This window comes from Cavia porcellus, unplaced genomic scaffold (assembly GCF_034190915.1).
Source record: "Cavia porcellus strain 051 isolate PalLab524CR breed Dunkin Hartley unplaced genomic scaffold, mCavPor4.1 scaffold_21, whole genome shotgun sequence".
Classification (NCBI taxonomy): domain Eukaryota; kingdom Metazoa; phylum Chordata; class Mammalia; order Rodentia; family Caviidae; genus Cavia; species Cavia porcellus.
The window spans coordinates 40,858,981-40,883,396 of record NW_026947504.1 but is presented as its reverse complement, the minus strand read 5'-3'; the positions used below and the strand labels follow the sequence as shown (position 1 = coordinate 40,883,396).

At 35.5% G+C, this 24,416-nt stretch overlaps 1 long non-coding RNA gene across 2 annotated transcripts; it reads left to right on the top strand.

Moving 5' to 3' along the window:
* LOC134472048 (uncharacterized) lies at positions 1–23,265 on the top strand. 2 transcript variants are annotated; one of them, XR_010041873.1, is made up of 3 exons: positions 1–130; positions 7,026–7,119; positions 12,699–13,103. It is a non-coding gene; the product is annotated as an uncharacterized LOC134472048 (long non-coding RNA). The 2 variants fall into 2 exon arrangements; XR_010041872.1 differs by lacking the exon at positions 7,026–7,119 and adding an exon at positions 22,908–23,265 and having other exon boundaries at positions 19–130; positions 12,699–12,739.
* The last annotated feature ends 1,151 nt before the right edge of the window (positions 23,266–24,416 follow it).

Sequence of the window (24,416 nt, the reverse complement as noted above, 5' to 3'; positions counted from 1 at the left end):
GAAACCGATTCTGGATTTATGACCTTCATAACTGTAAGGGAATCAATGCGTGCTTTGTTTAAGCTATCAAGTCTGCAGTAACTATTGCGGCAGCCATAGGAGACTCCTACAGGTGGGAGGACGCGGACAGGTAAGGGCTGGAGGAGCAAACCTGGTCCTTTAGATTCTGCTTCCTATCTTTATTTGGTCTCTCCGTATGATCTCCAAATGTAATATCTCAGGACAGATGGGATTCTTCCAAGGTAGCTCAGATATGCAAAAGTGCATGTCCCCAGAAAAAAAAGGACATCTAAGTCAGATTTATTTTGATTCTTTAAAACTTACTGTAGCAGACAAACAGTGTCACTGCCAGCACATTTTATTTATTTGAAACAAGTTTAGGGAATAAGCCTGCTTTTTTGAAGGAAGAGTATCAAAGATCTAGTGAAATATTTTTAAGCCACAATTGCTAATATAAGCTGTTATTTGCATCTAAATGCTTTATTACTTCACATTTCATGTTTAAGTCTATGGTTTAACTCAAACTTTTGTGGATACTTTGAGATATGGGTCACAGTTTTGTCATGTGGGTATCTGATTGACTATCATTAATTGAAAAGAAATCTTTTTTTTTACAGCACTAACTTTGTTAAAATGTGTCAGAACCTTTGATATATATGGGTCTGTTTCTGAGGATTTTATTCTTTTTGATTAATTCACGTTTTTTCACCTATTTTTGTCATGAAAGTATCTTATTTCTACACTGATTCTAGATAGTTTTGTAGGTTACATAGTTTATTCCAAGCTCTCCTTGACTTAAGCGTTTGTGTAGAGAAGTTTGCTGTAATTCTGATAAACTTCCTTTATAGGTGAATTGTTTCATTACTAAAGTTGCTTTTAATATGCTGCTCTTGTACTGAATTTCTAGAATTTTGACTATCATATTCCTTGGTGTAGATTTATTTTGTTCATGGCTAATCAGAGTTCTGTATGCCTCACTTATCTGCAAATCAAATTATTTTTTTTCGTATTTGGGAAGTTTTCTGCCATTACTTCTCTAAACAGTTTTTTTTTTTATGTCACTTGTTCTTGCTCCTGCTTTTCAACCTATCTTGTGTTATTTTTCCTTTTATCATCTTGCAACTGTTTTTCCATGGTTCCTTATTATTTTTTAGAGTGTTCTTTTGTTGTCACAAGCCTCTATTCTGCCTCCTAGGTCTGAAATTCTGTCTTCACTTTCATTCATGCAGTTTTGCAAACTTTCAATGAAATTTTTAATTTCCTGGATATCTGCTTGAATCTGTTCTGTGGATTCCATTTTTTTCCTATGTTGGGTATTCATGGTTTCCATCATTTTACTATGCTCCGTTATTTTTAAAAAATCTATGTCTGCTCTAGACATAGTTAGCTCTTCATTGGGGTCATTATTTCTTTTTCCTTGGTGAGATTATTTTTTATTTAACTTCCTCTACAGTCTCATGTAACTATTTTTGAAACTCCGCTGCTGTCACTTCAGAAATTTCAGATTGATGACCTTCATTTTTCTCTACCACATTGTCCCTTGGACTTGTCCTGTGTGGGCTGGAGGTCTGAAGCTGAGTTTTGCATTTATGTCTTATCATTTTGTACTTTTAAATTTCTTTTTCTGTGTCAATGCCTGGAAATTTCTTCCAAAAAACAATTTTATCACTAGTATCAATTTGAGGCATTCCTTGAGAAATGCCTGTTCTCATCTGTGATCTCATCTGTATGTAAGAGGGTCTTGGATTTTGTATCTTACTAAGTTCTTACTTTCCCAATTTATTAAAGATGAAATGTTATCTGTTGGTTAAACATCCATTCCTTGGGTTCCTTCGATACTGAACTATGGTGTGGGCTATGACCTCAGACTGTCACAGTGCTGTTATATAAAGGAGAACAACTGATTACAACAGTTATGACATCCTGAGTACAATTAGCAATAACAATAGCGTCAATCATGGGCTAGAAACTGAGAAACTATGTTGTCTTGATTTGGTACATTTAACCAAAAAGACATGATCTGAAGTTGTATAACAGAACCCTAACCCTTCCCAGTTAATTAAGGATGAGAAGTTACTATCTATTTGGTTCAATACCCAGTCCTTTGGTACTAACAACAGTGATAGTTATGACTCCAGACAATCACAATTTTGTCATACAAAGAAGAAAAACTAACTATAACAGGTTATGACATTCTGGCTGAAGTGACACAATTAGCAATAACAATAGCCTCAAGCACAGCCTACCTACTGACGGACTGTGGTAACTGTTAACCTGATATCTTTAATCATAGGAAGAAAGTTAGACAGCTATATCCAGTCTGTCCTAGGACCTTGTATACCATGATTTCCCCCTTAGTAGAGTGATTTTACTCCAGTGTGAGGGATTTTGAAGAGGGTTAGGGTACAAGATAGAGAGATGAATGAAGACAAATACAGTAAAAGCAAAGTTGGAGGGTTAATGATCACCTAAGTTTTGGGAAACTGGATAACACTGGAGAGAAAGAATGAAAAAGAAAATGAAAGAATATTGAAGTGAACCAGAAAGATACAATGTTCAGTCACATGAAAAATGAGAAAATCAACAGAGATAGCTGAGGAAGGAGAGAAAGATGACAAATTGAAGAAAGCAAAAAGAAAGGCAAGAAATCTAAATAGTGAAAAAAGAATAAAGAGAAAAAACCCCCTTAGGCAGAAAAAGGAAAACCAATCAAACAAAAGAAAAGAAAAATAATAAAATTCCTCTGGTGGCCACATTTCTATGACAGTGTCCAACTCAGATCCCAGGAATGTGCTGTGTAATCCTGCCAAGTTTTCAGTAGGATTTGTGCCGGATATGGGACTGATATCAGCCTCTGGATAGAGGGGCTGGGACTGCTCTTACGCAGACAGTATTCTGGATGTCCACTTCTCTGCACCGTGACTGTCTCTGAAGGACTCTTTCAGTGGATGTGCTGCCCTTGGGTGGGAAAAGCCAAGTTTTATTGCCAGACTGATTGACAGCCAGCTCCTACTGGACCTTGCACAGCTTGTCCGTTTCAAACACAGACTCTTATGCACAGGTCACAGGAAGGAGGATGACCTTGTCCTGCTGCAGGCCAGGGATGCTTGCCTGTCAGTGCTGCAGGGCTGAGGCCACTCTCAGATCAGGGGACACTTTCAGTCCTTTGTAATTAGAATTAAGACTGATTTTTGGTGGCCACCGGAGTGGTCCCAGCTCCTCCCTCTAAGCAGAACTCCCCCTACCAGCTCCAACCTGCCAGCTTGCTTCTGGATGGCTTTTCCTTCATTTCACTCTGGGATGTTGGCAGTGAAGTAACTGGGATTGTACGATTACTGGAGCTCACCAAGAGCCTTTTGAAATAAAATGGTGACCCTGCCCACCCACTTCTGTTCAGCATGTCTGCATGCCAGGGCACGGTGCAGGTTCACCTCAAACATCAACCCCTGAGTCTCATTCCCATTGCTGCCAGTCCTGCTGATGGCATGTACCTTGCTGATTTATCTTTTATTAGTTGTTGGCCTCCGTAATTTCTGCTTGTCTTCTGTCTGTGTGTGTTATTTATTATATAAAAAACCTAAAGTACCCAGTTGATATTTTTCATCAATTAATATTTCTTACTTCCTCCATTAGGTGGACAGAGAGTTATACTGGTCTCTGTCTAGTGAGGGTAGACTGTCACCACTGATTAGAAAGAGTCCATTTTCTCTCCAATTTTTCCATTTCTTTGGAAATTCCTGTCATTTGCATTTCTTACATTTTATTTTTCAGTTTGTACATTTATTTGGTTTGAAATCTTGGAAGGTATATTTAATACCCCTCTTATAAGATAAATTATTTGAGGATTTGAAATTTAAAACTCTTTAAACTTCTATTTTTATAGGTCAAAAGTCAGACAAATATCACTAGGAGTTTATGCTGCTACTTAATTGCAGGAAATTTCACTAGAACTTTATGATCCAATATTCTCTGTGGATGTGACCTTGCCAGGTCTTTGACAGAGAGCTAATGACATTTGTCTCTTCCACCCTGAATGTAGTTCTGTTCCATGATTTTGAGCTCTTTCAACTCTGACTTCACACATGTTCAAAATGTCTTAAAAGCATAATAATGTATTTGTTTCTGATCTTTATAAGAAGTTTTATATAGCTGATATAGTTTGATACAGTTTAGCACTGCAAAATTGTGTTTTTACCTTGTCCTTCCAGTATAGCTCTTTTGGTCTCCTGCGCTCTTCACCAATAACCGCAACTGTCAAGAGCCCTCATGGAAGACAACCAGAACATTTTAGCTCCAGTAGTCTATTCCTAAAATTTTATGTCATGCAGTTCTTGTTTCTAAATGCTCTTCAATGTGCTCTTTGCAATGTATCCAGTGTTTACAGTGTTTGCAGGAAAACATTTGCCTGGCACTGACATCCACCATGAGCAAATGTCCAGACCCAGGGTTATTCATATACCTCTCTTAGTAACCAATAGAACACAAGAACAAAAAGGATACAGAAATTAGAGAAAACAATTAATGAGATTCAAGCTATTTAAATATAGAGAGCCTACAGTGAAGATTTTTAAAATTGCATATGGAACATTAAACAAAACCAACAATATACTTCACTATGTTAACCATGTTCCAGCATATAACAAAAAGTAAAATTGAATTTTACATGTATGTGTCTGATCAAAGTGGAATTCCACGAGACTAAAATAAAAGATAACTAGAAAGAAATGAAGAAGAAGACTAAGCTTCCTAGAAAAAGTTTTACTGACCAATTTACCTACTTTATTGTCATTTTTCTAGCATCTCATATGTTCTGGTTTCAATGCACTTCTTCAAGTTTATTATTTAGTGTGTCTTCAGTGAGCTAATTATTGGTTGGGAGCCATCTTAGTTTTTATTTATCTGAAAATGTCTTTATATTGCCATTTTGAATAATTTATCTTGGAATATAAATACAGTCCAATAATTTCTGTCAAAATTTAAAAGTATAATTTCACTACATCATGGATTTTACTGCTATAAGTAGGAACAGTCCTGTTGACATATTATTTTGTATATTTTTTCTCTCTTGTGCCTTTACAATCTCTTTGTGAAGAGGTTAAATCTTCACTGCTTACCAACTTGACTGAGTTTTGAGCAAAATACTCTCATATGCAACAGGCTACATGAAGGGGCTTTATTTCTTATAGACAAGCAGTGAAAGATAACAGAAGCCTAAGGTCAATGTGAACTATACCCTCTGAGGCTCAGGAAAGCTACTAGGGATGAAGTCTTGATCACAGATGCTGCATTTGCGGCGCAGCTGAGGGACCCTAAAGGGCACCCTCCCTAGATCGTGTATCTTGGGATAACAGAACACACTGGTCTACATTCCTGCAGGATTTCTTAATTGGAGGCCTAGAACAGAGTTTAGACTATCCTCACCAGCTCTTCCTTTATCATGGGATGCCACATGTAATTATTATGGAGAACTTCAATAAGAAATTGGAGGTGGAGGAGGCCAACCAGAGAACTATCCTGTACTCACTGTCTTTAGTATTCTGATATTACACTATTGTGTTGTTCTTTTTGAATTAGAATATTAATTGCTTCATCAATTGTGAAGAAATTCTTAGTAGTTATTTGATCATGTCACCTTTTCTCAGTTCTCTCTGATTTCACCTTCTAACTTAACTGAATGTGTGTGAGTCTTTGTTTTATCCTTGCTTTTTAATTAGTTCCTTATTTTAGGTCTTTTTGAGTTTTGTCCTATTTTCTGAAATGTTCTTCAGATTAATATTCAAATTCTTTAATAATACATTATTCTATTAAGATCATGAATTTTAAACTTTAATTATAATATAATTCATGTCTAGAAGTTATTATTTAAATTGCTTAGCTTTTATAAACCTGTCTTTCAGTTTTCTGTGTTTTATTTTTGTCCATAACTTTTTAGGCATTTCATTTTATCTGTTTCATCATTTGTAGTTACTAGTTTTACTATTATTTTATTGTATTTACTTTTCTGTTGTTTTTTACATACATTAAATTATATATTATACAAGTTATTTTGCTTACTCTTTCTTATATTTCTTATATTTATAATTATAAATTATGAGCTTCTGGGCCAGAGATATAGCTCAGTGGCAAAGCATCCGCCTAGCAGGTGCAAAGTCCTGAATTCAGTTTCCACTACAAAAAAACAATATATAAGGTTTGGCTCATCTGGGATTTATATTTCTGGGGCTTTCGGGCTGTGTTTAGGGGTCATTCTTCTCAAAAGCATTAAATGATTTGTTCCTGACACTTCTGCTGTTCTAAAACTGTCACATCTTTCTCACTTATAAAAAACCATGATTGAAATAAATACCATAAAAGTTTCCATTTTAATTCAGTTAAGTGTACAACTCTAAATTATTCACTATATTTACACTGTTGAATTTTTCCTAGTACAAAACTGAAACTGTGTCCACTAAACAATTCCACTTTGCACACTTCCACCCTCCAGCTTCCAGCTCTGGCAACCACCAGTCTGTTTCTGTATCTACACATTTGACCACTTCCGATGCTTTCCTATAAGTGGAGTGGTAAAGTATTTATCTTTATCTAAGTGCTTTATTTCATTAGCATGATGTCTTTAAGTTTTGATCTCATTAGAGCATGCCTCATAATTTTCTCTTTTTTAAGGCTAAAAATACTTTTATTTGTACATATCACATTTTCTTTATCCATTTGTTAATCCAAGGACATATGGGTGGCTTTTACCTCTTGATTACTGGAAATACTGCATTTTGAACATGGGTGTGCAGGAGTCACTTTTTATTATGTTGTCTGCCTTTCTGAGGTTTACCAGAAAGTAAGAATGTCTATGATAGTAGTTTGGTAATTGCAAATGCTCTATGAAGGATGTTCTTATCCAGAGCTCTGGGGAAATCTAACAAAGTTCTTGTTTTATTTCTGTGCTAAGCGACTGATTTTTTCTAACCCATCTTTTTCTGAAGGTGTAACTATCAAAATTCCTAGACTTACATGATTCCCTCATGTTTCAGTGTCACCAAAAATGGCCCCACAGCTTGACCTCTTGTCTTTCTGTGTAAACGAAAACAACACCTTACGTTTTCTCAGGTCTGCAATCAGATTCAGGTAATAGCCCACTTCAGTTGCTATGCCAATCTGCATTATTTAGCTTTGCTTTAATTTTCAACATCTGGATGATACCTTTAATTTTTCCAAAGTTCAACTTTGCAAATAAGAGAACTTTTATTATTTTCAGCTATGTTTTCTAATATATATTTCTTATGTGTGAATTATTTCAAGACTGCAAAAAGTAATGATTTACCTTTGCATAATCAATACATTTACCATATAGTACATTTTCACACATATTAAGATCAGTTTTTAAACTATCAATTTCTTCCAGTGATCTGTCAATTTTGACATTAGTACTGATGTAAAAAATTTAATACTGCAGCTTTAAGAATGTATGTTAAGCCCGGCATGGTGGCACACTGTGTAATCCCAGCACTAGAGGCTGAGGCAGAAGGATCACTGCAAGTTTGAGCCCAAGGCTAGCTTACACTGAATAGCGAGATCCTGTCTCAAAAAGACCAAAAAAAAAAAAAAAAAAAAAAAAAAAAAAGAGTTTATTTTAATATTAGACAGGGCAATTCTCTTGACATTATTCTTTTAATAGATATTTTACTTACTATTCTATCTAGATGATTGTGATGCTTAATCTTATTAGTTTGATTGATTTGAATGACATCTAGGAAATTCATAATGCTCACTTTTTCCTGTGTTTGGGTAGTTCATGGGGATGTGACTTTGGGTGCTATATTTGGTCCCCAAATCCATTCTTCTCAGGGTATTTCCTGCTCTGATTCTTGCTTACCATGAGGTAAGCAGCTTACCTCTGGTATGCTCTTCCATTATGTTATTTTTTCTTTGGAGCTACCCAACCATGGACCAAAACCTCTGAAACCATACACCAAAATAAACTTCTTCATTTTAAAACTCTATATTTTAGGTATTTTGTCCAAAGAATGGAAGAGCTGGTTAGTACAGTGGTGGCTTCAGATAAATCATCTGTCTATTAATCACACCCTATTAAGACACTAGAGTGATGTTGAGGCTGCATAGGAAGTGACACATGTTTCATTTTTAAAAATTTACAATTATTTATAGACCAGTATTTTAAAGAATTTCCATGACTCACTATGTTCTACAGCACCACTGTTTTGCCCTTTTCTGTGGACTCTATTTCCAAACCAAGTACTCTAGCAATTTTATGTCGTTAAGGAAGAATCCAACCTGAATAATATGTGGTTGTCAATATGTTTCTTCTCTCAGTGATAGATGTAAACTTTGCCTTTGTGCGAAGTGGGGAGTGAAAAGACGTATCTTCAAATATTATTCAGTGACTGAATTTCTTTTTCTGTTTCTGAATTCTTGGAATCTCAGTTCCCGCTCTTCTAGCACACAAAGTACACTCCAACAGAATGCATCCTTATTAGCATGGCCATAAGCATTCATTATTATTCACATGCCTGATGCTTCCCTTAGCCATCTGGAGATGTGACTTCAAAACATCCAGAGAAAGAAAATTGTCATCCATATCCTTCTTGGGTTCACCTTGGAGCCAGGTTTGCTCCATGCAGGACTGTGTCACACACCTATTCTATTGAAGGTCACTGCTGTTCTTGAGCTGTCAGGTTCAGGCAAGTCTTGTGTGTAGGTCTCTCCCCTTAATGCCCAGCTGGTACACAACCAGAAGACAGGTGATATCAGTGTCTCCCTCGTCCTTTCTCATCAACCATGGAGGTGTATAAAGCCAACGGCGTAATCTATTGCAATAAATTTTCAGTGAAAAATACAGTCCTCTATTTCATCATATTTTCTTTACTTTAAAAAAAATACCTGTGATAGGAAAGGAACATTTTATAGTTAAGCAATTTCCACTTCTTTTTCAATGATAGAACTATCAAGGTAGAAAATGTCCAGCACATTCAGACTGTGTGTTCCATAATTGAGCTAAAGGCACAGAAAGAATGTGTCTTGTTCAGTGTTATGCAGCAGAGGTTTGACCTGGCATATCTGTCCATTTTTCAGTCTTTGTGCTGCTTCACATTGGCCCTGTAATTTCTTATAGTGGTTCCCATGGAGCTACTTAATGAACTGCCTCTTTTTCTTCATTTAAAATTTTAGTATTTTGTGATTGCTTTGGAATACATTTGAAAGAACATTTTTACCTATGAAAGTATATAATGAACAATATTTTAGAATTCAGCATCAAAATATGAATGTTAAAATCAGCACTGTCCTATAGGTCTTTTTTTCTTTCTTGTTAAGGTGGTTTTTCAGATAAATGAAACTGTAACAATAGTTTCTGAGTACTTATAAGATAATGTTCTAATAAAATATTACTTTCAATAGCATGATCCTAGCTTGCTGTGATGATTATAAGGAGAGTGAACAAACATCATAGAGTAAATATCTCTAAATATTTAGGACCAAATAACAGCAAAAACATTGATCAAGAAATGGATATATAGGATTTCCTAAACTAGAAAAAACATAGAAAATTAATTTCATTGGGAATAAAGAGATTTTTCTTTTCATTGTCAGATTAGTGGATGAGAGAAAGAGGAGGAGAAAAAATGGCCTTCATTTTAACTCTGTCTCTATATAATAAATGAATTGCGAGTACCATGGCACATTCATTCCATCTGAGACATTTTTACAATTGATAGAAGTTTGATTGCAGTTGACAGTGACGATAATCACAATAGAGATCATACAACCTCACTAATTTTTTTTAATTTTATTTAAGAGGAAAAAAAGAAAAACACAAAACAAAACAAAGCAGTGTAAGGGTACACGTAATACAGAACTACAAAAAAAAAAAAACATAACAGTAAGAAATCACCTGTTAATAGATTACATATTATCATCTTGAAAATAGTTGCTCAAATCACAGTATCAAAGAATACAAGGTGGACATTCAAACAGGGAGACTGCAAACAGCTGTGTTCAATGATCCAAAAACATTGTTATATTCAGCTATTTAACACCCCTAAGCACACTTGTTGTTATATCCGTTAGAGCTCTTTTTCTTTTTTTTTCCCTCTCTTTTTTACAACAAAAATTACACATTTTGGATTTTATTACTCCTTAGTGCTTATTACTTTTTTGGGGGGGAGAGAATACAGTCAAATATGGCAAAACAAAGCTGTCAGTCAAAACCAAGGATAGACATAGCACATGGTGTAGAACAGAGTACAAGGTTATCAACAATGGTTATCAACGTTGTCTCTTGTTTCCTTAAAAAGAATTGTCTATCTCATTAGATATTATAAAGTTGGACAAAACAGTAGAGAACAAGACCAATAAAACTTAGGCATTGTAAACATTACAGGACTTCCAAAGAAGACAATAGTCAAACCAGAATGGGCATCTTAGTGAATCTTATTGCCTTCAAAGTAGATGCCTATATCCTCAAACTTGATACTATCATACAGAATGGAACAGTCTAATCAGTCAAAACAAGATCGTGGGAGTATTACAGGACTTCAAAACAAGTTAATAGGAAATCAAAAAGAGTTACTATTTATATATCCTAATTTTTAAAATTTTTTCCCTTAAGACAAACATAAGAAATGACTAAACAATAATTTTTTTAAAAAGAATAAGGGGAAGATTGAGATAAAACAGGACATAACAATATAACAATAGAGGTCAAAGCATGACTGTTTCAGCAACCAAGTACTTCACCACCATATAACCCGACTTAATAGTAGTTACCATAGTGTCTGTCTTTTTCCTTGAAATATTTGGATAAAACTTCATATACTATAGCTTCAAATATTTCCATATCAAGAAGCCCAGAATAAAGCCTTTCTAATTAATGAGTGAAAACTTTATAAGGCTTCAAGGCCACCTAATGGGGAATCATGATTACCACATATTTTTATATATTTGAATCATTACTTACATTAGGAAAACTATTCGGTATTCACACATGCGAGATTGATTTATTTCACTTATGAGTATGGTCTCAAGCTGCGCCCATTTATTGATAAATATCTCAATGTGATCCTTCTTTATAGCTGAAATAATACTCCATTGTATAGAAATACCACAACTTTTTTATCCATTCCTCAGTTGATGGACACTTGGGTTGTATCCAAGATCTGGCAATTACAAATTGTGCTGCTATAAACATAGGTGCACATATATCACTGTGGTATGATGCTTTCAGTTCTTCTGGGAATATGCCTAGAAGTGGAATAGCTGGAATAAATGGGATTTCCAGTCCCAACTTTTTGAGAAATCTCCAGACAGATCTCCACAAAGGCTGTACCAGTCTACACTCCCACCAGCAGTGCAGGAGAGTTCCTTTTTCCCCACAGCCTCTCCAGCATTTGTTGTTGGTTTTCTTGATCCTGGCCATTCTTTCAGGAGTGAGATGGTATCTCAGTGTGGTTTTAATTTGCATTTCTCTGACCAATGATGACGAGCATTTTCTCATGTATTTATTTGCCATTTGCATTTCTTCATCTGAGAATTGCGTATTCATCTCAGATGCCCATTTTTGGATTGGATCTTTGAATTTTGGAGGTCTGAATTTTTTTAATTCTTTATATGTTTTAGACAAGAGGCCCTTGTCTGAGAGAGAGTTCACTAAAATCTTTTCCCAGTTTGTGGGTTTTCTTTTCACTATGCTGGAGATTTCTTTTGACATGCAGAAACTTTTTAATAAGAAATGGTCCCAGTTATTGATTCTGGGAAGTATTTCCTGTGCGGTTTGAGTCCTGTTCATGAATTCTTTACCTACTCCTGTGTCTCCAAGGTTTCTACCTAATTTGTCTTCCAATAGATTTAGTGTTTCTGTTTTAATATTCAGATCTTTGACCCATTTAGATTTTAATTTAGTACATGGTGATAGACATGGGTCTAGCTTTAGTTTTCGGCAAATGGAGATTGCAAAAATGTTTGGTTAATTCAAAATCATCTTAATCTTATTATAAATATGATTGGAATGTATTTATGAAATAAGTAATTATGATTTTTTTATCTTGACAATTTTCAGTTTTTTTGGGACTCGACATATAAATGACCTATTCATTTATCTACTTATTTATCTGAAAAAGGAGTGTATCTCTATCCAGTATTGAGTAGACAGATATTTTTCCTAATGATCATTTTAAATTCCTGGTCTTAGAAATATAAAATATGGTCTTCTCACTATCAGATACAGCATTATACTAGATAAGGAAAAACACATCTAACTATCAGTTAAATAATTACATTATATCCTCTTCCTCTTCCTCTGGAGTAGGTGATCCTTCATCTCAGGTAACAGTTTTACTGACAACATCATGTAAGCTCAGATAAATAGTTAGCTGTTAAAAGTCATCAGGGAATATGAACATATCCAATTCAGCTTTATTTCTAGAACTATTGCAATGTAGCTTCAGTCTGACAAAGTACATAAATTCCTGGAAAAGTCATCTAGAGAAGCATAGTGGTGTTTTAATCGATTTGTAAACCACAAAACCATAGACAAGTAAAAAACTGAAGGACTAAGAGATACCTAGATGAGCTTTTAAAGTTCTATTTACTAAGGTGGTGATGAACATTAGATCTGTCTAAAATCTGAAACATCAAAACATTTTATACCAATTTAAATATTAATTTATATTAATTTATTTTATTTTTTGCAGGCAATTTCAGGGGAGGAAACTATAATGAAAATGCAGCTTCGGTAACATCACCAACTCTGATGAGATACATCTTTTATGCTGTTTCTAGTAGGATAATTTGTTAATGGACAAACTCATAATGTTGATAGTATCAAAGATTATTTCTACAAAGTCAAACAGAATAACCCTGTTGGTGTTCATGATGGAATAAATTGAGATTTTCAAGCAATAAATTGAAATTTTCAATCTAAAGTATCTCATGTGAGAAAGGGAGCTGAGCAGCTGAGTAAATATCCGCTGTCAAAAGTGTGCACATCAGTGTTTTGGTGTCTTGCTGCACTGTGACAGGCAAAAAAATTAAAAGATTGTGAAAAGAAAAAAATGGACTTCTAAGGTTTATGCATAGTGTCTTCATTAAAAAGTGACTGATCCATGGTTATTGAATTGGTTTGAATTAAATTGAATTAATTTAAGGAAAACTAATCTTTTTCTGGTGCTGAGTAATTTTAGAACCAAGATGGTAAGAACAAATGTGAGCTTTTATCATATATTCCCATTAATGGGTTGAGAAGAACCATGGAGGCCCATTTCTCTGCTATTTATCTGAAGAGCTGAAATGCTTTTTGTGTTCTATTGCAAGCACTTAAAGCATGATGATTTAAAGTCAGATACTTAAGAGTAAAAGTCACATCTCCAGTGCACGTTCATACTTGTTTAGTGGTTTCTAAATCTGTGCTTGTAAACAAAATTATTCTTAGTCCTTTGACAACTGCTATTTGTCCTGTAGGAAAATTACTCCCCAAGGAGATGCAAATTGTTTGGCGATACTTGATGGTTTTGTAGTAATTACTCTGCTATCAGATAGCTCAGAATTAAGATAAGCCTTCGCATCAAAATTCCATATGGTTGATTCTAAAATAAGATGCTTAGAAGGGCAGAATACTAAATGGCATGCAGTGAATAAGTAAAATCTTGTGCCAGCATCATCTCAAACCTGGGACTATCACGAGTTTTATCTGAGATCAAACAAAGGTCAGTTGAACGCCTCTAATGTAAACAGTTAAAAAAAAAGTTGTAAGGAAAAGCAGATCAATGGTATTAACGTGCAATTGTCATTGCTATAATTTGGGTAATTTCTAAACATACCAATCATAATCTATTATTGTAGGAGATGCCAGGAGGAAGAATAAACTAAACATTTTTCAGTTTTTGTATCTCCTCAATAATGGAAGCCACAGCTCTGAACCAACGTTTCTCTATAGATGTCCTCATGCACAGAGATCATTTATTCACGTGTTCAATTGTGCTTTCCTGATATCGTGATGGTCATAAATCCCTATGCAATATGATTTTTTTTCTCCAGGCACTACAATCTATATAGGAGAAAGGGTAATAGATAATAATGATAATAAAATTAGGATGATAATCAACATAGTTTCAGTTCCTACCATGTGTCAGATATTCAGCAAAGTTCTTAATGTATCTTATTTCACTAAATGTGATATCCTACCTTATATGATAGTTAGCTGTGGGGGGAGGGCAGCTGAAGCTGGAGATCGATCACATGTGTGGGGCTGGAGCAAGAATATTCCGGATCAAAAAGCACCCAAGGTCAGTCATGGGAACAAGCTTCTCAGAGAATCAGGCGGCCTGAGAAAAGCCAAGGTGTCGCGTGCCATCAACCCGCCAAGTGTATAAACAAACATGCTGTGGTTGAGAAGTTCCTTTCCTCCCATCTGGAGAGAGGACTCCACTTGACCTCAGCTTTCTACATTCTGACTCTTTTCTTTATCCCTTCATCCTCCACTGTCCTTCACCTGAGAATGTCAAGAGCTGTGCTGAACACAGCAGTTATTAACCTGCAGTGCAAAGTCTGAAAAAAATTCACCCAAGGTAACACAAAATCATAAAACTAAGATCAAATCTAGTTTTGTCTGATGCCAAAATCAGATGTTTTCTTTTGTTTACCAGACTGTGACACAAGTTCATGCTGTGTGTAATATATTTTATCTGTGCTCTAGCTTGATATGATAAAGATCATGATGGACACTATTTTCAGTGCAAATCAAAAATCATTGATGGTTGCCTCATAATTGGACAATCTTTGATGACCAGAATGGATACTTTTGGAGCAGTGCTTAGGTCAAATGTGTAACTGTGATCAAAAATGTATGATAGCAGTTTTCCTGAAGTAGTGTGGGAAGTGTGTTTATTAGTCATCAAGCTATAAGCGAGAGGCTCCAATTTTGGACAGGTCTCTTGCAGAGTATTTTTCTGGCTTTGCTTTTCAAAAGTGGCTCACATGGAGACTCACTGACCTGTTTGGGTCGTGGCTACAACAGTTATGGGAGGAATAAAAAAGAGAAAGGGAGGGTCAGGGTACCCAAAAGAATGGTTTAATTATTCACGAGACAACAAATCTGGGAACGCTGATTGTTGTCATAGGTCTGTGGGATCTGTGACCCAATGGGCCTAGTGTTAATATATAACAGGTCTATATTTTCTGCATTTCCCTGGTGCCAAAACTGATTCACTGCTGCCAAACATCCTGCCTGTTTTCATTTAAATGTCAGCTGTTTCTTTTATCGTCCACAGTATCACATATCTATTCTAGTTACTTAAAAGAGTTACATTTGTTTATCTCCCTGTGGTACCGAAGGCTCTTTACCCAGCTGGGTGTTTGTGTAGCCATTGTTGATTTTCACAAAACAATGCCTGGCATTTCAACTTCTAACATTAACTCCTTCCCAATATTATGAAATATGGTCTCTCAGGGCCACAGCAAAGGGAGTTAATTGCTCTTTTACTCACTGTTTCCTAGAATTTAATTCCCCTTCCCATTCTGTGAGAACTGCAATCAGTGATTTTTCTCTCTTTAAATAATATTCTTAATGATGAGGGTGACATCAGCAAGATGTTAAAATAGGAAATCCCAGTCTCCAATCCCCACAATAAAGCCAATTCAACAATATATAAATCAATGAGTACCTTGGAATGGAGCTAATAGCTACAATACTCAAGTTGAGCACAAAATGTTAAAAAGCCATGCTGAAATGGATACGAAGAGCAATTTCACTTTGCAACATCACTTTCCCAAAGGTGACACGGTTTGGTAAAGGGAGAGTACCAGGGTCCATGACTTCTCGAGATCTCAGGGGACAGAGAGTGGAAAGTCCCTCCAACATTCCTGGCCTTTGAACAGCCAAGGGACTGGTTTCTGTCTCACCTTGCACAGCACTGAGAGAAACATAGCTCAGATGCTTGGGAGCAGTTAGGCTCAAGTAAAAAGGACAAGAGTTTCATACTGTTGGCGCAGCTGTGCGAGATTAAGAGCAGCGGAAGAATCCAAGTTTTCTCTTGCTACAGTGCTGCGAAAGATGGGAACGCGCTGCCAGAGTCTACGGCCTTTTAACCCATTGCTCAGCATGTTTCTGCCTTGCTTTACATGAAGCACTGACACAAAGAGCACGGGTCAGACACCTAGCAGTTAAGATCAAAGTGAAAAGTGTAGACCGTTTACTCTGGCAAGCTCATCTCTGGGAGACTGAGGGAAAGCACAACCTCAGCCTTGTTTCTTGAAAAAGAGACAAGGGAAGCATGCCGTTGGCACCTCTGGCCTTTTAGGACATTGCACGAGAGGCCAGTTTCTGTCACGTTTCACTCACAGTGCTAACAGAATTCCCATAATCTGGCGGGAGCAGCCACAGTAATGGAGGAAAGATCAGATGTCCTGCTGCACTGAGCACACCTCACTGAGACTGGGAGAAGGCACAGACTCAAGCTTCAGGGAAAAAAGAAAAGTAGAGAGAGAATACCTCAAACACCTGGTCTGCCGTGTCACTGGAGACCTCCAGAGGGATCAAGTGATTATGGGATACTCAAAAAAGTAAAAAAGTAGAAAGAAAAAAATGAAGCTAATGAATCACTTCTAATTAATAATTTGTTTAAATAAATCCAGAGAAGATGCAGCCAGAGAAAAAAACGCCAAGCTCCTAAAATCGCTAGGTGGGCTGATTAAGCTGAATACCTTTTCCTTAAAAGTCAGACGGAAAGACAGGAGAGGTAGCTGATTCTTCAAAACACAGAGCTACGAGGATCATGAGGAAGCAGGAAAACAAGATACAAAGAAATAAGCAAAATAAACTTTCAGTGATATATCCTAAAGAAATAGAATTTTAAAATTTGGTTAACAAAAATTCTAAATAATTGTCTTAAAGATCAATTATGAGAGTGCAATGATAGATAATGAAATCAGGAAATTTATTGTATGAGCACATTAAAATTATCAATAGAGATTAGACTATAAAAGGGGCTCCTGGAGCTGAAGAAATTAATACATGAACTGAAAAAAATCACTAGAAAGTTTCAAAGGCAGACTTGTTCAAACAGAGAAGAATAATGAATTCAAATGCAGTACTTCACCATAAAGAAGGACAAAGCTGAGGCATTTCTAGGCCAGTGGATGCACCCGGAGGTCACACTCTTAAGTGAAATAAATTGGACTCACATGTAAACATCATATTGTCTTCCTGGTATGAGCTACAGAAACAGTGAAAAAGGATCAAAATGTGCAATAGATATTGTGAAAGAGAAAGTAGTTATTCAGAAGGAAAGACAAACTATGTTGGGGAAGGGAGAAAGCAAGGAAGGGAAAAGGAAAAAAGCTATTAAAAAAGGATAAAATGGAAGCAAAGCTTTGTAGTGAAACAGGGGAAGACAAATGTAAGGGAAGAGAGGGGACTGGGAAAGAAAGAGGAATCAAATGTATCATGGATGGATATAAATTCCTTCTGTTGAATATGATTATTATGCATATCTAAAATATTCCAATAGGCTTAATTTAAAAAGATAAGTTAAAATTATCTAATGAGAAGACAAAAAAATAATCAAAAAGGGTAAAGAAATCTCAAAGGACTTATGAGGCATCATCAAGCAGATCAACATACATTTTTGAATCTTATAATGGAAAGGAGAGGAGGGAGGGGAAGGGAAGAAGGAGAATGAGGTAGAAGAGAAGGAGGAAGAAAAGAAGAGGAATAAGAAGAAGAAAGAAAAAGAGGAGGCAGTGGTGGAGAAGGAGGAAAAGGAGAAAGAGGTGGATGAGGAGGAAGTGATGGTGAAGGAGGAGGAGGAGGAGAATGTTTGAAAATAATAGCTGAAACTTTCCCAAGACCAAGAAGGGAAATGGATGTCATTTGGTTGGATCTACAGTGTTCCCCAGAGTACTCATTTGTTTCAGAGATGGGCTTTCGGAAAATCATTTGATTGTGTGGGCATTATAAATGACTTGCTAGGTGGTGGAGTCTGGTCAGAAGAGGGTGGTCATGGGAGAATGAGCTGAGAGTCATGTCTTCCTTCCTGGTTCTTCCCTCCTCTGTTTACTCCTTGGCTCCTATGAAGTGAGCAGCATTCCTCCTTATCAGGCCCTGCTAAATGTGCTGCTTCTGTGTTTGAGCCAGATGACTATGGACTGAAACTTGTACAACTATGGGCATCCTTCAGATTTCCAATGTTAAGTATTTTGTCCCAATAATAGATATCCAAACTCATGACATACAAAGAACACCAAGCAGAATGAATCCAATGAAGTCAACGTGGAGTCACATTACAACCAAATCATCAACAAAGTCAACCAGAATTGTCAAAGCAATAGTAGAAATGTGACTCCTCTTATTTTAAAGAATCCTCACATAAGAATACCAGTTGCTTTTCAGATGGCAAATTCAAACACAATAACAATTGCCCAGTAAGAATATGATTCCCAGATAAATTTTCCTAAAGTGGAAGACAAAAAGAATTTCCATGGCAAACAGAAGCTGAAGGAGTTTATAAACAGTAGATTTGCCCTTTAAGAAGTGTGAAAGAAAGTCAAGTTGAAATGAAATGCTAAATAACAATAGAAAAGCACAGAAGTAACAGCTTATTGGTAAATCTAAATAAATATATAAATGCATTCAGAATATTGCAATTCTGTAAGGGTTATGTGTGAACCACCTTAGGTTCCAGTATTATTATTATCCCATAGTAGTTAGTGTACATTACTTTTAATTAATATAAAATTTTAGTACAAAAATTAAGAATGCCGAGACTGCAGCCCTTCCAGGGGGAGAACCAGCAGCAGCTCCTGAGATCCATGCCATGTTGGAACTTAGGATGCTGTGAAACCAAACAACCAGCCTGCCTCCTTGCTAAGTAATAGTGAACCTACTGATGCTGATGCATGGCGTAGAGCCAAATATCCCATTCCCCTATCACCCCCCCACCAGCTCGCTGCCCATTAGCAAATGGGAACCAGAAATCTGAGCGTCTCCTGGGAGGTTGACCATAGCAAATAAGGGGGACTTCCTTCTTCCATCTCTTTGAAGGCAAATATTTTTATTACTGTTTTGCTCTTTTCTGATTAATGGTACTGCTCTATTCAATATTCTGTTTTAATAAGTTCTATAGTGTTCTATATTTCATCTCATTTTGATATATGTGATTGAAAGAACAACTATTATAAAGATACCAAAATATACTGTGATACCTATTACTGTTATCCCGGTAACCTGCTGTGAAGTTCTGTACCAATTTCACTGTACGATCTTAGTTGGCTTTATTCTGTCTTGTTCTGTTGTATACTTTCAAAATAAAATTTAAAAAAATTAAGAATGCCTGTAATTACAAAAATTTGTTAATGAATGTACAATACAAAAAGAACTGCATTCATTATTATATAAATAACAAGTATGAGTGTGAGGCAGAAATAAAAACACAGTTTTGGTGATAACTAAAGTTAATTTATCAATTGAATCTATTTTACAAAATATTTTATGTAATATCATGATAAACTCAGAAGTATAAAGAGAAGAGGTATACAAGATAAAAAGAAAGGAAACAAAGCCTACCATCACCAAAAAGAGTCACCAAGTTATAGAGGATGACAGTAAGACAGTAAAAACAGAAAAAAAGCAAAAGAATGAGAAGATAGAAAACAACAGACTAGCAATAATATGTCTTTACGTATCATTAATTACTTGGAACATTAATGGATTGAACTTCCCAATCAAAAAGACATAAATTAGCTGAATGGATTAAAAAAACTGAAATCAACTATAAATTGTCTACATGAGTTTTGTTTTAAATAGAAGGATACACAGGTTATAAATGTAGAGATTGCAAAATATTTTTAAGAAAATTTAACAAAGAAAAGAGTGGCTATGCCAATATTACCAATATTAACAGAAAAAAGATGTTTAATCAAAATCTGTTAAAAATATAAAGCAGACCATTAGATAGGGATAAAAGTTTTAGAATACCTAAATATATGAAGCAAACATTCATGAAGCCAAAGAAAAAATTACAATAAAACAGTAACCGTATGAGACTTCAATATATCATTTTCAATATTGGAAAGAACATCCAAGCAAAAAAACCAAATTTAACAGGAGAATTGAATGACACTTCAATTAAATAAACACAACATATACAGAACAATTCACCCAACACAAACAGAGCACACATTTTTGAAAAACATAATGAACATTCTCTAAAATACATTAGAGATTACATGTCATGTCACTAATAAGTCTTAAAAATCTAAGGAAATCTAAATTATAATCTAGTACATTTTCTGACAATTATGAAATGAAACTAGAAAATTAGAATAGAAAAAAACCTAAAAAATTCACAAATGTATGGAAATAACATACCCTTTGAACCACTGAAGGATAAAAGAAGAAATAAGAAGGAAATTAGAAACTATCTTGAGACAAATGATAACAGAAGTACAATGTATCAACATATGAAATTCAAAAAAACATTGTAGAAGGAAGCTTTGTGGTGATAAATGCCTACACTTAAAAGGATGAAAGATTTCAAATAGACTTAACTTTACAAAAATTTAAGCCCATAGGTATGAAAAAGTAAGGAAACAATAAACATAGGGTGCAAATAAATAAAATAAAAATAAAAATAAAAGTTGAGAGTTTTTTAAAAAAAATTGGCAAATCTTTTAGCTATATTAACTATAAGAACAAAAGAAAACCCAAAAAGTTAATGAAAAATGAAAGAGAGGAGACATTCCACTTACCAAAGAAATGAAAAACATCATAAAAGACTACTATTAACACTTATCAGCCAACAAATTCAATGTATGAGAAACTTGTACAACCATATAAACAACCTACCAAACTGAATCATAAACAAACAAAAAGGTGAGAAATGAGAAAAACAAACAGATCAATATTGAATAGAGACTCAATCAGTGATATATTAAGAATGAAACACTTTTCCACAAAAAAGTGGGTCCCTTGATGAATTCTATACACACTTAAGAATAACATCACTTCCTCCAAAAACCTGAAGAAGAGCAACATTTCCGAATGTATTGTATTAGGCTAACACTACCTTCAAAGGAAAGTCAGAAAAGAGATACTATAAAAAAAAAAAAACTACATATTATTAGCCCTGATAACATAGTTGCAAAGATTCTCAACAAAATGCTAACAAATCAAATTAAATGACACAATAAAAGAGTCGTATTCTGAAATTAAATGTTTATTATCACTGGGATGCAAATATATTTTAACATATCAGTTTAGTATATGCAATGAACCACATTAACAGAATTAAATATAAAAATCACTTGATTTTTTTTTAATAGATCCAGAGAAAGTATTCAATGTTATTTCATTACAATTAGTCTATTTACCTCAGATAGTGAAGGTCACACAAAAAGGGAAGCCCATAGCTGACTTTAGACTCGATAATGGAAATAGAAAGCTTTACTCTGAGATTGGTAACAAGGTGAGAATGCCCTCTTTTCTACTCAGTACAATATTGGAAATTCTATCCAGAGCTCATAAACAGCAAAAAGAAACAAAACGAATTCAAATTAGGTAGGAAGAAGTGAAATCATCTCTATTTACAGATACCGTTACCTTATATGTCGTAAAACCCAAAGATAGCATTAAATAAGACCTGCTAGAACTAATAAACAAACTCAGCTTTGGATACAAAGTAGGATACAAACCATGTAAAAATAAGGCAAGTTTCTATCCACTAAAAAATTAAGATACAATCTGTTTATAATAGTTTAAGTGAAAAGTTAAGGAATAAATTTAGCAAAGGAGAAAAATCAGTACTACCCTGAAAACTATAAAATACTAAATAAAGAAATTACAAATAAATGGAAAGACACACCAAGCTCTTGGATTCGAAGATGTAATATTGCTTGATGTCTGTATTGCTCAATGTACTTCCTATCAAAATCCCGGCGGCATGGGTGCTGAGGTGTAGCTTAGTGGTGGTGGTGGTGGTGGTGGGGAAGCTTTTTTTAAACTCTATGAGACCCTGGATTTGATTCTTAGTGCTGCAAAAAATAAATACACCAAATAAAATGGCATGTGTTACGGCTTGTATCTAAATGTGTCCCCCACCACATGCTCACAGGTGGAGCTTTTCAGAGGTGGCTGGGTATAGGGAACGTGATACTAGGATAGGGCTGTGTGACTTCTCAGTGGGTTTTGCATAGTTCTGGGTGTTGATAATGGAAACCACATTCTGGGTGTGGGTGGCACCAAACAATAGGTTTACAGTCTGGATGGAGTATAAAAGGAGAGAGAGAAGGTAGATTTGCTGTCACTGCTTGCTATGTTGCTGCCTCCTTGCTTTACCGGGGACTATTTCTCCTCTGGAATGCCTCTCTGCATTCCTCCTTGTCTTGGAGTCAGCCTCTAACTGAGCTGAAACCTCTACAAACTACGAACTGAAGTGAATCTTTTTTCCTTTAACTTTAGGTGTTGTGTATTTTGTCTTAGCAACAACAACAAAAAAGTAACTAAGACATGTTTTATAGGGTTGGGAATTTAGTTCAGTGGCATAAGTGCCTGCCTGGCAAGCACAAGGTCATGAGTTCGATCCCTGGAACCAAAAAAAAAAAAAAAAAAAACAAAAAAAAAAACAAAAAAAAAAAACAAAAAAGAAAGCACGTTTCATAAAAATAGAAAAAAATTTAAAATTCATAGGGACTTCAAAATACCCCCCAAATAATCACAGCAATCTTGAGCAAAAAGAACAAAACTGGAAGCATCACACTTCATGATTTCAAATGTATTGCAAAGCTAGAACAGTTAAAAATAGATACTGGGATATAGATAGACCTATAGATCAGCATAAGAAAATAGAGAGCCTGTAACAGAATACCACAGACGGAGTGATTTATAATAACCAAACTTTATTGTTTTGCAGGTTCAGAGTCTGGAAAGTCCACTATTAAGGTGCAAGTATCAGGCAAAGGCCTTCTTGCTGTGTCATCACATGCTGGAAGACAAGAAGATGTGGAAGCAACAAAAGAACAAATTCCCTCCATGAAGTTCCCTTATGATGACATTAATCCATGAGGGTTCTACCTCCGGGCTGCAGAATGCCCATTAGGCCTCACTTTCAACATTGTCATGTTGTGAATAAAACTTCTACATGAGTTTTAGAGGGGACAAAACATTTGAGCAATAGTGCCATGAATATTGAGTCAACTCACCTTCAGTAAAAGTGTCAAAGATTTAAATCTAACTCTGCAAAAACCTAAATAAAAAGCAAATACATTTTATGACAATACTTTCATAGATATGAAACCAAAAACATAAACACATAAGCACAAAACGAGATAAGCAAATGAAGCTGTAAAACAAAAACTTTCTGCATAGAACAGGAAACTACATAGGGTTTAAAAAGAAATTTATGGAACAAAAGAAAATATTTGCAAACCACATATCCAATAAAGTATAAAAATTTATAAGGTGATCCTACAATGTAATAGTAAAAAATAAGTAACCCATTTAAAGGATGAAGAAAGTTATTGAATAGATATCTCTCCATAAAATTCAGACAAATGCCAATGGGTATATGAAAAGTTGTTTAACATCACTTTTATCAGGAAAACAAAAAGCAAAGCCCCAACTATAAAAATGATTATCTTAAAAATCAGAAAAGATAAATGGTGGTGAGGATGTAGAAAAACTGCAGTCCTGTACCAAACACTTCCTAGAGGGTTCGGGATTCCCATCCAGTAATACAGCACACAGGTGCAAAATAAAGACAGAGAGAAAATTCTGTAGTTCACCAGTTCTGCAACGAGTCTAATACTGTGGAACAAAAGGCCTTGAATCCAAAAGCTCATGGCTTTAAGTGGTACCAATTCGGCAGTAGGTGGGAGCCATGGTAGAGTGCCAGGGAAAGGAAACTTTGCAGGCATTGGCTGTAAGAAGAAATAGAACAATTTTGTACCAGCTCCAGAAACCCTCCAATGAACAACAGGATAAGTAACTTGATGTATGTAAGCCTGGCACCTTTGCTGTCGGGAGGTTTAATTTTTTTCTGAGTCCCATGGCCTGAGCTTATCTCATGTCTTCGTCCTGGACTCTCATAGATTTTTTGCTCGAGCTCCCATTCCAGCCAAGAGTAGGGGACTCTCCTCACCCATGAGCTGCAGTAAGACCAACTGACATCTAAGCCAGACTCAATCACATCCTTTTAGCCAATTGAGGAAACATCTGGTTCAATACAGCCAGATCTGCCTTTCTCAGTGAATAGGACAGAAGGAGGAGTCTGGGAAAGACTGAGGCACGGAACGTGATGTCTCAGTAGGGCGCAGCTTGGTGGGCTCCCACAGCCCTGTACATTTGTTATGGTTTCGATGTAGTTTGTTTCCTTGAAGTTCATGTTCTCAGTTGTGCAGTATAGAACCTTTAGGAGATGGGG